This window comes from Ictidomys tridecemlineatus, chromosome 6, assembly GCF_052094955.1.
Source record: "Ictidomys tridecemlineatus isolate mIctTri1 chromosome 6, mIctTri1.hap1, whole genome shotgun sequence".
Taxonomy (NCBI): domain Eukaryota; kingdom Metazoa; phylum Chordata; class Mammalia; order Rodentia; family Sciuridae; genus Ictidomys; species Ictidomys tridecemlineatus.
This window is the reverse complement of record NC_135482.1, coordinates 25,271,953-25,287,109: the sequence shown is the minus strand read 5'-3', so window position 1 is coordinate 25,287,109 and position 15,157 is coordinate 25,271,953. Positions and strand designations below refer to the sequence as shown.

At 44.5% G+C, this 15,157-nt stretch overlaps 1 protein-coding gene across 3 annotated transcripts in view; it reads right to left on the bottom strand.

Moving 5' to 3' along the window:
* Positions 1 to 15,157, bottom strand: part of LOC144378573 (uncharacterized) — a 74,670-nt gene that overhangs the window by 15,195 nt on the left and 44,318 nt on the right. For 2 of the 3 annotated variants that reach the window (XR_013440391.1, XM_078053023.1), the window contains exon 4: positions 6,423 to 6,493. The gene's annotated coding sequence lies outside the window, so the exon portion shown is untranslated. Of the gene's footprint in view, positions 1 to 285; positions 4,680 to 6,422; positions 6,494 to 15,157 lie in introns of those variants that run through there. The other variant, XM_078053024.1, reaches the window with a different exon arrangement.

Sequence of the window (15,157 nt, the reverse complement as noted above, 5' to 3'; positions counted from 1 at the left end):
AGAGAGAGAGAGAAATAATTTTTTTAATATTTATTTTTTAGTTTTCAGCGGACACAACATCTTTGTATGTGGTGCTGAGGATCGAACCCGGGCCACATACATGCCAGGCAAGCACGCTACCGCTTGAGCCACATCCCCAGCCCCCTTGCTTAGCATCTGGATGGCCATCTTAAGTGACAGCCACCATTTTAAGGAAAAAGTTTCACTTTCCCGCCCAAAAGCTTTTCTGAGAAAGGCTCACCACTCCCTTATACCAACCCAACCCCTAACCCTGGCATTTAGGACCTGCCAGGCTCGGATTCCTGAGCACCCTCCCCCCCCCCCAAAAAAAGTCCCAGAACTCAAGCCTGTGTTGCCTCTCTCTCCTATAGAGAGATGGCCTTTATTTTTCAGCTCTGACAAATAAACTCTCCTTGTATCTCTGCCTGGTCTCCGTCTTTCATTTCTCGATTACCTGTCTCTCGTTCCTTGCTTCCCCACCCCGCCCCCGCTTTTTTTTTTTTTTTTTTTTTGGTGCCGAAAACCGGAATCGGGTTCCCCAGTGTGCCCGCTCCCCTCTTCAAGGGTCACTGAGCATCCCGGGCCGATCCGGATTCCATCAGGGGATCAGGCCCTCGGTTCTGCCGAATGCCCTCTCTGCACCCACCGCCAGACATTTCAGGTAAGACCCTTGTCTCTGGCCGACCTAAACAACCTATGGTCCCGGGAAGTGACCTTGATTGTCCAGTACTCCCAGGGTCACCGTATGGTCGGGGGTACCCCCAGCCACAGCTTTCACAGCTATGACTGATCCCTACTGTCAACCGGGTCTATAGGTGGTCTTTTATTTGGGTCCTGGGTTTTGAGAAGAAAACACTGAGGATAATTGGGAGTTGTTCCTGGTGAGACTTCTCGGCCTTGGGTTAATCTCTTCAGGCTTCTGCCCATTCTATGGGCTTCTGCCCCTACTACCTAGTCTCAATCTGGTGCCCAAGTGCCTCTACGGGCTCCTGCCCTGATGCTTACCCAGCTGTGGTGATGACCCCTGAGCATAATTAACCTCTCCACTGGGTGATACTAGCGACTGGGGGATGCCCCACCTCTAAACTCACCTCCCACGTCTCACCATTCCCTCCCATAGTCCCCTAGGATGCCTCCTGGCTAACCTAGCGTCTCTCTCTCTCACCCTGGACTTAAACCCCCCAATCAGATGTGGCCTCAATATCCTTTGGATAACAACTCTAAATGGCCACTTAATGGCACTCTAGATGCCAATATTATCTGGGATCTTTTCAACTATTATAAGCGTTCCGGAAAATGAAAAGAGATATTATACATTCAGGCCCTCTCCTCTCTGCGTTCTAAGCCCTCTCTCTGCAACTCTTGCTCTCTTGCGCAAGTCCTCTTAGCTCTCACCTCCCCTACGCCTGCTTCCAAAGGGACAGAAGATCCTACCCAGAACTCCTTCTCCTTTGATCCAGAGGATCAGCCCCCACCATACCACAATTCTCCACTGCAACTCTCCCCTCGGCCCCTCCAGCCTTCTCTCCTCCTACAACACGCTCACGGGCTGCCTCTGCCCAAGCCACATCTCTGTGTCCTCTGTGCAAGGTGGCTGGGGTAGATGATGTAATCACTGTTCATGTGCCTTTATTTTTGTCAGATCTTTCACAGAAAAGCAGGTTGGGTCCTATACTTCAAGCCCCACCACATGTATCAAAGAGTCTCTATATCTGACTCAATCATATAATTTGACCTTCCACAATGTCCATATGATCTAATCTAACATCCTCCTGCCCCCGAGGAGTGCAGGCGATTTTGGGAGCAAGCTAGAAATTATGCTGATGAGGTACATCAGACCTCCTCTGCCCATCCAATTGGCACTGAAGCAGTCCCTGATCGGGACCCCAATTGGAATTATAATTCACCAAGAGGAATAACTAGTGAAAACCAATTCATTACTTGCCTCATGGCAGGACTTAGAAAGACAGACCATAAACCTATCAATTATGAAACACTCCAGAAATCTCCCAAGATAAGAATGAAAACCCTTCAGCATTTTAGACCACCTGAGCAAGGCTTTCTTACAATATACTGATCTGGACCCTGAAACTCCAAATGGGAGACAACTAATAATGATCTACTTTTTCTCCCATAGTTTCCCCAATATTAAAGCCAAACTTAGGCACCTCTAGAGAGGGCCCCTAACTCCCCAAGCCCAGGTTTTGGGAGGCTTTTAAGGTATATAACAAGAAACACGAGAAGGCCCGGAAGCAGAAATATCAGATGCACTCTCAAGCCATTTGTCCTGCCTTAGCATCCGTCCCTGCTTCCACTGGCCCATGAAAAGGTCCCTCGGGACCACCCAGACCCAGTTTTAAATGTGGTCAGGTGGGTCACTGGGTTCATACATGTTCTAAGCCTTGCAAGCCTTCAGGCCCTTGTCCTAAATGCCATCAGAAGGGACACTGGGCCTTTGACTGTCCCTGAGCCTATAGTGGCCTCCAGCCATCTGGCCCTACTGGTTCCCTTTTCCAACTCTTAGGACTGGCTGCAGAGGATTGACAATGAGATCCAGGTCCCCATCACCTGACCACTAGCGTCATTCTGCGGGAACCCAGGGTAACTCCGTATTTCAGGTAGGCCTGTCTCCTTCCTCCTAGATACTGGGGCTACATATTTAGTCCTCGAGGAGTTCTGGGGACCTACTACTCATTCTGTGACCTCTATCGTCAGGGTAGAGGGTAAACCTTACAAACCCTTACAGACACCTAGCCTTGTTTGCGCTTTTGGCTCTAATTTTTACCTACTCCTTTTTGGTCATTCCACAGTGCCCTGTTCCCCTTATGGGAGGGGACATCCTCACAAAGTTGGGTGCCATGCTTTCCTTCTCCCCTCATATACACTTCCATGCAGACTCGCCAGCCGCTCCCCTGATCCTCACTCTCACCTTAGGACCATCCCCTATTCTGTCTGCCAGTGCCTTCCCATCACGCCTTTCCGAGGTGAACCCTACTGTCTGGGATGTCTCAAGTCCTTCTATCGTCTCACACCAGGAGCCCATTCACATCCATCTCAAAACCCCCTCCACTTTCTGGCCTAATCACAATATCTGCTCTTCCTCCTTGCTGCTGCTCTCCCTCTCTTTGCAGAGCAACCTTGATCACATTCTCCCATCAGCTTCACTCTGTCCTCCTGGGATTTGAGCTGCTTTGGGATCCTGGCCTGAGGGCCCAAGACAATTGCCACACACCTCCTTCCATTCACCTAGTGCTCTCCTTCTCCATCCACACACCAGCCTCATTTGGGTAAGTGATTTCACCCTTCCCCTCCTCCCCACGAGTCTACCCCCTAGAGACTGCAGTGACAAGTCTCCTCTCTAGAGACAAAAGTTAACTTAGATCTTGGCCCAGCACCAAGGTTCTCGAACTTCCCAACCCTTCCCTTTGGTGAGTTCACTCTCGAGTCTTGGTTCTCAACTCCTCAGCAGAGCTCACCAAAGCCCTGGCCAGGCACCAAGACTCTCTACCAGCAAAGCCCGGGACTGGGGAAGTAGAAAGGCTTCAGCCCCAGGGCCAGTGAATTGTGTGGTAATGACCCCTTTTCACTACTGTCCTATCTCTCACTCTGGTTTGGCCTGGAGCCAGGGGACACCTGCCTCTAGCCACTCCAGCACTCCAGCTCGCCTGGGGGAACTCCCAGTCCAGAATCCCATTTGACTCACTCTCGGCTGCTTCCTCGCCCACTTAGCCCCACTCCATTTGGATCCTGAATAATTCAACTTTCTACTTAGTCATGGCCCTTCTAAGACTTGGACAAAGGCCATCTAATGGCACCTTTGATCCCAATATTTTATGGAATCTTCATAATTTTTGTGAGCGCTCAGGAAAACGGAAAGAAATCCCTTATATGCAGGCTTTCTCCTTTCTCCACTCTAAGCCTTCCCTTTGCTCCTCTTGCTCCCCAGCCCAGCTTTGACTTGCCACTAAAGCTCTAGATTCCTCCAAAGACCCTACTTCTAGACAAACAAGGGACCCAGAACCCTCCTCTCTTCTTCTATTGGCATAGTACATTGTAAAGCCCTAGGCAGCAACATCCCTGGCCAAGGCCACACTGAAGCTAACATTGAAATTCAAAGGGCAGACTCAGCAGGCTTGATAAGAAAAAAAAAAAAAAAAGCGTCAATTTAACTTTTCCTTTGGCTACAACACAGAAGAATGACTTCAAAACTTTCTCTCTCTCTCCATCTCCCTGACCTCACATGCCCATTTCGCTTTTATGTGGCTAAAAAGCATGAATTTGCTCTAGGGGTCCTCGGACATATGCTGGAGCCAACCTTTGCCCCTGTGGCTTAGCTATGGAAGGATCTTGACCCTACTGTTTGGGATGGGCCCCTTGCCCACCAAGGTTGGCTGCAGTTTAACCATTGGGGCCCCACTCACCCTTCTGGCTCCCATCACCTAAAGGAACTCCTCACCTACAAGGGCTTACATTCCCTGCCCCGCTGTCGCCTTTTTTCTCTACAGGTTTCCCTGGTGGAAGATCCCAGTCTTACTTTCTACATGTGCTCACCTTTAAATCCTGCTACTCTTCTTCCCACTGCTCAGGACTCTTCCACCTTTTGTCCTCCTACCCATTCATGCATTGAAACTCTAGAGGAGCTTCTTCCACACCGCTCCCACACACAAGAAGGCCTCTTGCTGCAGGCAACATACACATGGTTCAGATGGCTCCTGCTTCCTTCAGGAGGGAGGTGGTCAGGCAGGGCATGCCATAGTCTCTCTTACCTCAGTTGTGGAAGCTGCTCCCCTCCCCAGTAACACATCCAATCAGCAGGCTGAACTTGTCCCCCTCATGAGAATCCTCACTTTGGCAAAGGGAGCCTCCCTCAATGTCCACACTGACTTTAAATATACTTTCCACTCTGCTATTTGGAAGGAGCGTGGATTCCTTAACACCAAGGGAACTTCAATTACTAATGTCCTCTTTATCTCAGATCTCCTTCAGGCCTCAAAGCTTCCCACTGCCTTTGGAATCTCACATTGTAAATCCCACCAGACAGACACCACTTTTGTGACAGTCAGCAACAATAAGGCAGACTCTGAGGCGAGGGCCACTGCCCTCCAATAGCCTACTGCACCTGCGGTCCTCTGCCTTGCTAATCCCCCAATGGACTCTTCCTCACATGACACTCAATAGATGCTTACCTTCCTTCACAACCTCTTTCACCCTAACACCACATCTTTAAAAACGATTTCTCACTTCCCACCTTAAACTCTCTCCAGAGGACTCACAATTTCTCTCTACCCTCTCTGCCTCCTGTGAAATCTGCCAAAAAACCAACTCCACCTCTAATCTCTGCCCATCTGCCTTCCCTTAATACCAGGCAAGAGGACATCTCCCTTGCTCTGATTGGCAGATGGATTTCACCCAAATGTCACCAGTCAAGTGGTACAAATTTCTCTTGGTACTTGTCAACACCTTCTTGAGATGGGTTGAGGCTTTTCCTACCACCAATAAATGTGCCCCGATGTGGCCAACATCCTCATTGAACACATTCTTCTCCGATTCAGCCTCCCCTCCTGGCCCCAGTCTGATAATGATCCCTTGTTTCATGGTCTGTAGCTAAGGCACTCAACATCTCCTGGCATTTTCCTGTTCCCTACCATGCCCAGTCCTCTGACAAAGTGGACTGTACCAACCAGACCTTGAAGAACATTCTCACTCACTTGAATTACATTTAGGTTGGACTACACTCCTTCCCTTGGCTCTTCTCAGGTTACAAGCCCTCTCAAAGAAGCCACTCAACACTCCCCTTTTGAGCTTCTATATGGATGGCCTGTCTCCCTGCCCAGCTCACCACCCTCTGATTCTCCACTACCTCTTGCTCCTCATCTTTTCTGGCCCCATCTTGTGTACATTAGGAAACTTCTTTGGCAATACAGTAGTGCTGTTCTGGCAAAGCTTAGTTATGCCTCTTCTCCTTCTCCCACTCTTTCTCCTGGTGACCTGGTACCTCTCAAAGAGATGCCCCCTCCAAGAGGTGCCCCCTCCTCCTCTCAACTCTCTGCAAAATGGACTGAACCTTACTGGATCATTCTCACCACTCCCTCAGTGGTCTGCCTTGAGGGCATCCCATACTGGGTTCATAACTCCCATTTAAAACAGTCCTCTCCACCCTTTTATACAGTGAGCCCCACAGGTCCTCTCAAGCTGGTTTCTCCAAGGCTGGAACCCCCAATCTTCCTTCGGTCTCTGAAGACCATGAGGACACTGCAGAACCACGAGCACCATCCTTCCCTTTTTCAATTTTGCCCTCCTCCCTCATTCTGCACTCACCTCCCAGGGGGACTACTACCAGGGATTATCATTCCAGTTTCAAGGAGACTTACAGCAACTTGCTCAAACCATAGTAACTATACAATCCCAGCTTGATACTTTACCTGCTGTAGTTCTGTAGAATCCATGGGGCCTTGATCTTCTTATGGCCGAAAAAGGTGGACTTTGTCTGTACCTACAGGTGGAAAGTCAGTTTTATGTCAATCAATGTGGTATAGTAAAGGACAAGATAAAACAACTCCAACAGGACCTTGGACGTCAGAAACAACAGCTCTCCTCTGCTGAAGGAATATCAATCCCTCACCAAAATTGGGACACCACCACACAACCACCATCATTGTTCCAATGATTCAAACACTGCCCCTTCCCAGAAGGAAGCAGTTATAGAAGATTGACCTATGTCCCTGTTCCCTAGGGGACCCAATAAAAACAAAAAAGGGAGGGATATAAGGTCTTTGCTTGGCATCTGGATGGCCATCTTAAGTGACAGCCACCATTTTAAGGAAAAAGTTTCACGTTCCCACTCAAAGGCCTTTCTGAGAAAGGCTCACCACTCCCTCATACCAACCAACCCTTAACCACCTGCATTAGGACCCACCCAGCTCTTACTCTGGAGCCTCCCCCATAAAAGTCCCAGAACTCCAGCCTGTGTTGCCTCTCTCTGCTGTAGAGAGATGGCCTTTATTTGTCAGCTCTGACAAATAAACTCTCGTGTGTATCTCTGCCTGGTCTCCGTCTTTCATTTCTCACTTACCCGTCGCTTTCCCTTCAGCAATAAACCTTTTCTCAAAACTGTCCTCATTATTGGATTTGAAACAGGGACCAGGACCAAGATTTTGGCAAAACTATCATGCTGCAAGGCAATCTCTTGTCATAGTGCCTTCTCTCCCAACTTTGGCCTCCACGTGATCACGACAGTTACCCATCACTTAACACAAAGTCAGACATGTGTTAAATACTTAATAAATATTTGATGAAGGAAGAATTCTAAAAATGAATGAATTGAATAAACTTTGTTCATCATTGTTCCTAGATAGGGCACTTTTAAGAAAGTGTCAAAAGAATCTCTAAGATTTCATCAAAAATTGATGAAATCTGGGGCTGTGGTTGTGGCTCAGTGGTAGAATGCTTGCTTAGCATGTGTGAGGCACTAGGTTCAATTCTCAGCACTGCATATAAGTAAATAAAGGTCCATTGACAACTAAAAATAAATAAATAAATAAAATTGGTGAAGTCTTCTCCCCTAGCAAATATAAAGAGGACCCTGGAATTCTCTAGCTAAGTTACAAGGCTCCAAGACCAAGCCCTCTGAAGATTTCCTTCCTCATTTTTCTAGCTCTGAACCCAAATATCAATTATCAGATAGTATCTGGGATGCTTCTGAACATAGTTAAAGCTTTTCGAAGCAAGATCCTAATACGGCTCTGAGATGAACTAATAATTCTTATGCACTTTTTAAAAACAAAATTTTTTTAGTTGTAGATGGACACAATACCTTTATTTATTTATATATATGTCACAAACCCCAGCCCCTAATTCTGACGCAATTTTAAAGATGTATGGGTGCCATATGGCTTTGGGCTTATCAACTTGCTATTTTTCATTTTATTTTCATAAGTAATCCTCCATTGTTGCTAAACTATGCAAATGACCTTGCCATTCCTAAGGAGCACTCTCGGTACTGTGCAAGATGTCCCTCAAAAGGACAAATATAGAAGAAAACTTCCACAGAAAGTTGAACGAGAAACAGGCTTTGCATAATGTTATATTCATTTCTCTTTCTGAAAGAGAGAAGGTGAGAACTATACCAGATGACATCTGAGGTTTATAGTTCTTAATATTCTGTGACCCCAGGAGGTCATGAGGGAAGTTCCAGAATGTACTAATACCAAACAAACATTCTGGGTGGAACTGTGTACCCCTAAATTGATATGTTGATGTCTCTACCCCCAGTACCTGAGAATGACTCTATTTGGAGATATGACCTTTAAATGGGTGATCAAGTTAAAAAGGAGACTATTAAAGTGGGTCCTAATCTCATCTGACTAATGTCTTTGTAAAAAGAGGAGTTAGGACACAGACACTGAAGAAAGACCTTATGAAGACATTTGAGAAAGCAGCTGTCTGCAAGCCAAAGGGAAATCTCAGAAGAAACCAAATCTGCCCACACCCTGATCTTGGATTCAGCCTCTAGAACTGTGAAGTTTTTGTTTGTTTGTTTGGTTTTGATTTTGTTTTTTGCAGTGCTGGGACTGAATTCAGGGCTTCCCTTATGCTGAGCAAGTACTCTACCACTGAGCTACACCCCAGCCTAAGAGCAAATAGATTTCTGTTGTTAACCACCCAGTCTGTGGGAATTTGTTAAGGCAGTCCTAGCAAACTAAACACAACTAACAATTTACAAATGTTAGCGTGAGATTGGAATTGAAGGGCATGGCACATTCTAATCTGCCATTTTAAATCAAGATGTATTTTTTGATTCAGCATTTTAGTATCAATATTTTAATTAAAATAATACTGATATTTATTAGTTTTGTTAAGAAATAATTTCTAAGCCAGGCATAATGGCAGGCACCTGTAATCCCAGCAACTCAGAAAGCTGGATAAAGGAGAATCACAAGTTCGAGGCCAGCCTCAGCAACTTAGCAAGGCCTAAGCAACTTAGTGAAATCCTGTCTCTAAATAAATAAATAAATAGGGATGGGGATGTGGCTCAGTAGTAAAGCACCCCTGGGTTAAATCCCCAATATTAGAAATAATAGTAATAATAGTAATACCAATTGTTGTTATTATTGCTTCTGGTATGAATGCCATTAAGCCAACTTAATTTAGCAGCATTTTCTATGAAGATCAGCTAAAGCAATTCCAGTTTTATTATTTGTTTTTTGCTTTTTAATTTTTGCCCAACTGAAGTCTGAATGATCTATGCAATCAATTTTATTCAATCCACTTTTTCAAAGTAGATTTCGCAAAAGAGCATGATTGCTGAGGGCCATTACCAAGTAGGAATGACGCATCGAAATTTCCTTGCCAAGCGTACCCCATGCTGCTTAGAGGACATTTGATGGAACATTGCATGCATGCTTTAATGAGGTGACCTTGCTCAAGGACCAAGGCAGATCCGGGTTTAGAGCTGATCAGGTTTGAGGAAGTAACCGGCTCCTTGAGTTTAAGGCGTTGCCAGTTTAAGATAATGGGTTTTAGGGAAGTTGGCGGTTGAAGATTATTGCCGGGATTAGGGTGTTCCTGCTGCTTGTTCCCATTGAGTTCTCGTGAGATTAAAATGGGATTTGGAGAGAGCCTCGTGGAGTAGGTGAATTGTGCGGGAGACGGAGAACGCGTTTGCCCCTGGACCTGTGTGGAGGTGGTGTGAGAGCTGGAATAAAGAATTGCTGTTTGAATCTACAAAGCTGTGTGGTGGCTCGTGATTCTGGTGCCAAGCATTGACCTTGGCACATGATTCATTGGTCAATGTTTTGTCCAAATAGAATTTTATTAATCATAGCATTTTATTTTATACTGTGTAGAAAATTTGATTATTTCATTATTTGGTTTTAAATAACAGCTTTATTAATATGGAGTTTATGTACCTTAAAAATTTATCCTTTTGAAGTATACAGTTCACTGATGTTTATAGTATTCACAGGGTTATGTACCCATCACCACTACCCAATTCCAGGCTATTTTCTTCACCCCAAATAAACACTCCCCATTTCTTCCACCATGGCCCCAGCCTCTGCCAACCATCAATCTACTTTCTGTCTTTTGATTTGCCTGTTCTGGATGTTTCATGTAAATGGACTCAAATTAAGCTTATGTGTCTGGCTTCTTTCATATAACATGGTGTTTTCAATCTTCATTCATGTTGTAGAATTCATATTATATTCACATTTTACTTATCTATTCATCAATTGATGGATATTTGTGTAATTTCTACTTGAAATTTTTTCCTAAATGAAATTTTTTTCCTTTAACCATTTCCCCAATTCCCTCGTAATACCATTTTCTCTGTACTTCTGAGTTCAACTTCTTTTAGATTCCACATATAAATGGGATCATGCAATTCATATTTGTCATTCTGTGCCAAGCTTATTTCACTTAAGATAGTGTCCTTCAGTTTCACCCAGTTAGCCACAAATGACAGGATTTTCTTTTTTCTTTTTTAAGGCTAGATGATATTCTTTGTGTTTATATTCCACATTTTCTTTATCCATTCATTCATTCATGGACTATTAGGTTGATTCCATATCTTGGCTATTGTAAATAATGTTGCAATGAGTAAGGCATAGTGGCACATGCCTGTAATCCCAGAAGCTCAGGAGACTGAGGCAGGAGGATCTCAAGTTTGAGGCCAGCCTCAGCATCAGCAAGGTGCTAAGCAACTCAGTGAGACCCTGTGTCTAAATAAAATATTAAAAAGGGCTGGAGATGTGGCTCAGTGGTTAAGTGCCCCTGAGTTCAATCCCAGTACCCACCCTACCAAAAAAATAATAATAATAATGAGGATGTGGCTCAGGGATTAAGTGCCCCTGTGTCCAATCCCTAGTACCACAAAAAATAATAAACATAATAATGTTGCAATGAGCATAGAAGTGCAGATAACTCTCTGACATAATTATTTAATTTCCTCTGGATATAAACCCAGCAGCGGAATTTCTGGGCCATATGGTAGTTCTATTTTTTAATTTTTCAAGGAACCTCCATACTGTTTTCTGTATTGGCTATCCTAATTTGCATAATAGTGTGCAAGGGTTCTCTTTTCTCCTCACCTCTCCAGCACTTGTCCTTCAACTTTTTGATAATAGCCATTCTAATGGGTGTGGGGTATCATCTCATTGTGCATTTAATTTGCATTTCTCGGATGATTAATGACTTTGAGCGTTAATGAATTTTCACATATTCTTGGCCATTTGTATGTCTTTGTTTGAGAAACATCTATTTAGATCCTTTGCCCATTTCTTTAATTGGATTATTTGTCTTCCTGCTCTTGAGTTGTTTAAGTTCTTTGTATATTTTGGATATTGAAACCTAATCAGATGTTCTCCTTGCACCTACTTTCTCTCTTTCATAGGTTGTCTCTCCACTCCACTGAGCATTTCTTTGGATTTGCAGCCTTTTACTTTGTCATAATCTCCTTTGTCGATTTTTGCTTCTGCTGCATGTATTTTGGGTTCCTTTCCAACTTTGCAAAGATCAAAAGCAGAGTTGCACACCATGTCGCAGCAGGCGCAGCATATGGATCCTGAGCTGTGAGGGGTGTTGAACGAACAGATCTATTTTTTTCTTTGCTTCCTTTAGATCATGTTAAATCATCTTTTTCTGGAACAAAGTTTCCATTTGTCTGGGTCATTTACCTCCTCATTTTCTCATGCCATTTGGGTCTTCCATTTTTTAAGGCTCTTCTCTTATCTCAAGACAATAGTCTTCCCTGGGATCAGTCAGAAACAATGAGCTGGGTAATGCCAAAGGCTCCTCAAGACCACAGCATAATCCCAAGCAGGGACTGGGGTTATCCAAAGGTCAAGGAACAATTCAAGCAGGGTTACTGGTCAGATAGCTTTACTGCCCATCATGAGCATGGGTGGTAACCCTTCCAGGGACTGGAGAGAAAGGACTATGGCAAGGTAACCTGAGTGTCACTTTGCCTGTCTTCACATACCTCATTTACTTAGTGTTCACACTGGGGTGTAGCTCGGCATGAGAGCATTTGCCTAGCATGAGCAAAGGCCTGGGTTCATCCCCAGCACCAAAAAAAATAAAATTCTAGAAGAATATAATGTTCCTAAATGAAAGTTCCAGAGCGTCAATGATAGATATTATTAATGCTGCGAGGGACCACTGAAATAGTTTAATCCAAGGATTTCAAACTTAAAGGCTTACAGTAGCCAGGTGGATCAATTAATGGAAAGAAGATGACCAGATAGAGCCCGGAAAAACAGCAAAGAACAAACTCCGCAAAAGATTAACCGATTCTCATCTCAGGGTGGCATTGCCAACTGGCATGTATAGCCTCCTGATATGCCAGAACTTTCTTTCTTTTTTTTTTTTTTTCGGTGAGCAAACTGATCTTTAATTTGTTGACCTGGAAGACTTTGCTCTCCAGTGTGGGTATGAGCCATAGCTAGTTGCAAAAATCATTATACAGTGTTTACAACAAGATGCTAGACATGGCACCAATATGGATAGGCAAAGTTGGAGTAAGAACCAGCTGGGAACACATCTCTGAAACTAGGTGTAAGCAGAAATCTGAAGGTGTGGATACAGGGAAGAGTACGGGCCAAATCATAAAGGAGGTTGGTGAGGTCATCAGGAGGGAGGAAGAAAAGGTATCACACAACCTGGGGTGCAGAGATACAAGATAAAAGAAAGAAACCCAAAATACCTTTTTAGTTTTAAGGGAAAAAAATTCTATCACAAACTACCTCTCTGAGAATAAAGAAGGCAGTTAGAACCTTTCAAACTAAATCTTCTACTTCCCCTACCAAAAGACACAATTCCTTTTTAAATTCTTGGGCAGGGGACTGAGAAGGTAAAAAAGATGCACAGAGACAGAATCTTAAATTGACTTGACAGATAAATTACATCAAGAGAGACTCAGAAAATGAAAGAGCAAAAGAACAAAACCTCAGGCATAGCTGGATATTAGAATCATTCTAATATCATTGGCAAGTCATCTGTCCCCACCTCATCTTCCCCAAAGCTCCTCCCTTCACCCCCAAATCTCTTAACTTCCATCAAGAAGTAGAGTTATGATAATGGAACATGGGGTCAGGGGCTTGATCTATAGATTCCATCTCACCAATTTAGGCCACCTCCTAACCCTATCCCAGAATGTCAGGGCTTAAGTCGTAGCCAGGGACAAATTAAGGTAAGAATAGATAGGATAGAGGACACAAGACCACAAAGCCACAATCCCAGGGCCACAATCCCAGAGGCCTAGTTTGTTCAGTGGAATGAAGAGCTCACAGGCATTTCTGATCACACCCAGCAGAAGAAGGAGATGACTCTGAAGAACCCAAGCTGGGAGCAGACTCAGAGCTGAGGCTTCAGAGCCAGTGAGTGGGGCAGGCCTCCTCCTGGAATCTCTGGTCTCCCAGATCCCCCGGTTTCAATTCCTCCTGGAACTCCTCCTCTGGAACCCTTCATTCACCACCAGCTACAGGCTGAAGACTCTTGTTTGATCAGAAAGTAAATCTCATAAACATCACGGCTCAGATTCACGATGAGGGAAAAAAAACAGATCTGAATGAACGTTGGGTTCACTTCTCCTGATCCACGCGGGGAGCTAGTCCAGGCTTTTCAGGCCACAGGACATTGTCACAGGTGAAGTACAAGGCTCGATTGAGGTGGCTAATAGTGATGCCGAATCTCAGACCACATCTGATGAGTGTCCAGTTCTCTTGGCTGACTCAGGGGTGTCTGCTGAGTTACCCAACAGCAGAAGCTTTCTTCCAAGGCTCAGATGACCCTCCAGTTGTCCATTCAGTTTCTGTAACTCAGGACTTTCCTCCTGTCTCCGCAGCACTTGGCCAAGAAAGGAGTGGGCTGTCCTATACCGCCACTCCCAGGCTCTGAGCACTGAGCCGACCCAGACATCCAGAACAGAGGCAGCGTCCAGGTCTTTCTTTTCAATAATATTTTTAAAAAATTTTTTTAATTGTAGATGGACACAATATCTTTATTTTTATTTATTTATTTTTATGTGGGGCTGAGGATCGAACCCAGAGCTTCATGCATGCAAGGCAAACGCTCTACCACTGAGCCACAAACCCAGCCCTCAATAATAATTTTTAAAGATAACTTCACCAATTTCATGAGCTAGCTCTCAATTTTTGTTTTGTTTTGTGATATTAGGGATTAAACCTGGGGACATTCTACCACTAAGCCATGTCCCCATCCTTTTTTTTTTTGGTGATACTTGGGGATTAAACCTGGGGATGCTCTTCCACTGAGCTACATCCCCGGCCTTTTCTTTCTTTTTCTTTTTTTTTTTTTTTTTTGGTACTGGGGATTAAACCCAGGTGTGCTTAACCACTAAGCTACATCCCAGCACTTTTTAATTTTTTTTTCCAGAGACAGGATCTTATAAATTGCTTAGGGCCTCACTAAGTTGTTGAGGCTGGATTTGAATTTGTTATCCTCCTGCCTCAACCTCCCCAGCCACTGGGATTACAGGCGTACACCACTGCACCCAGATCTTCAAGTCTGTTTTACTTGTATTGAGTGTTTTATTGTTGTTTAGCCCACTTTAAATGATGGATGCTGCCAGGCATGATGGCACAGGCCTATAATCCCAGCGACTCAGGAGGCAAAGGCCAGAGGATTACAAGTTCAAGGCAGCCTGGACAATTTAAGAGACACTGTTTCAAAATAAAATAGAAAGATCTGGGGATACATGTAGGTCAGTGATAGATGGACTCAGGGTTCAATCCCAAATACTGCAAAAAAAAAAAAAAAAAAAACCACTCACCACAGTCAACACTTAATTTGCCAGAGGTTCCAAAAATTCACGACTGGACTTGGTGACTTCTGGGGGGAAAGTCCAAAAGCCAACAACACAGGATAGAGTCAGGAACTTTCTAAAAGGAACTTTCTGTGTCCACGGCCTCTTTTCTTTCTCTAGAGGTAGAAAGAGGAGGCTGAAGATCTATTCATTATCAGCGAACAATGGACAAAGAAAAGCCTGTCTGCCCCATTAGTCATTGCTTGAGGTCCCTGACTTCTGCTTACACTACTGCTCTCTACCCCCAAAGTGACTTCTCTTTGATGCTATTTATGAAACGGAATGTGACCCTCCAGCTGGGCAGGGCCGAGGGCATGTGGGGGACATGAGGGGGAT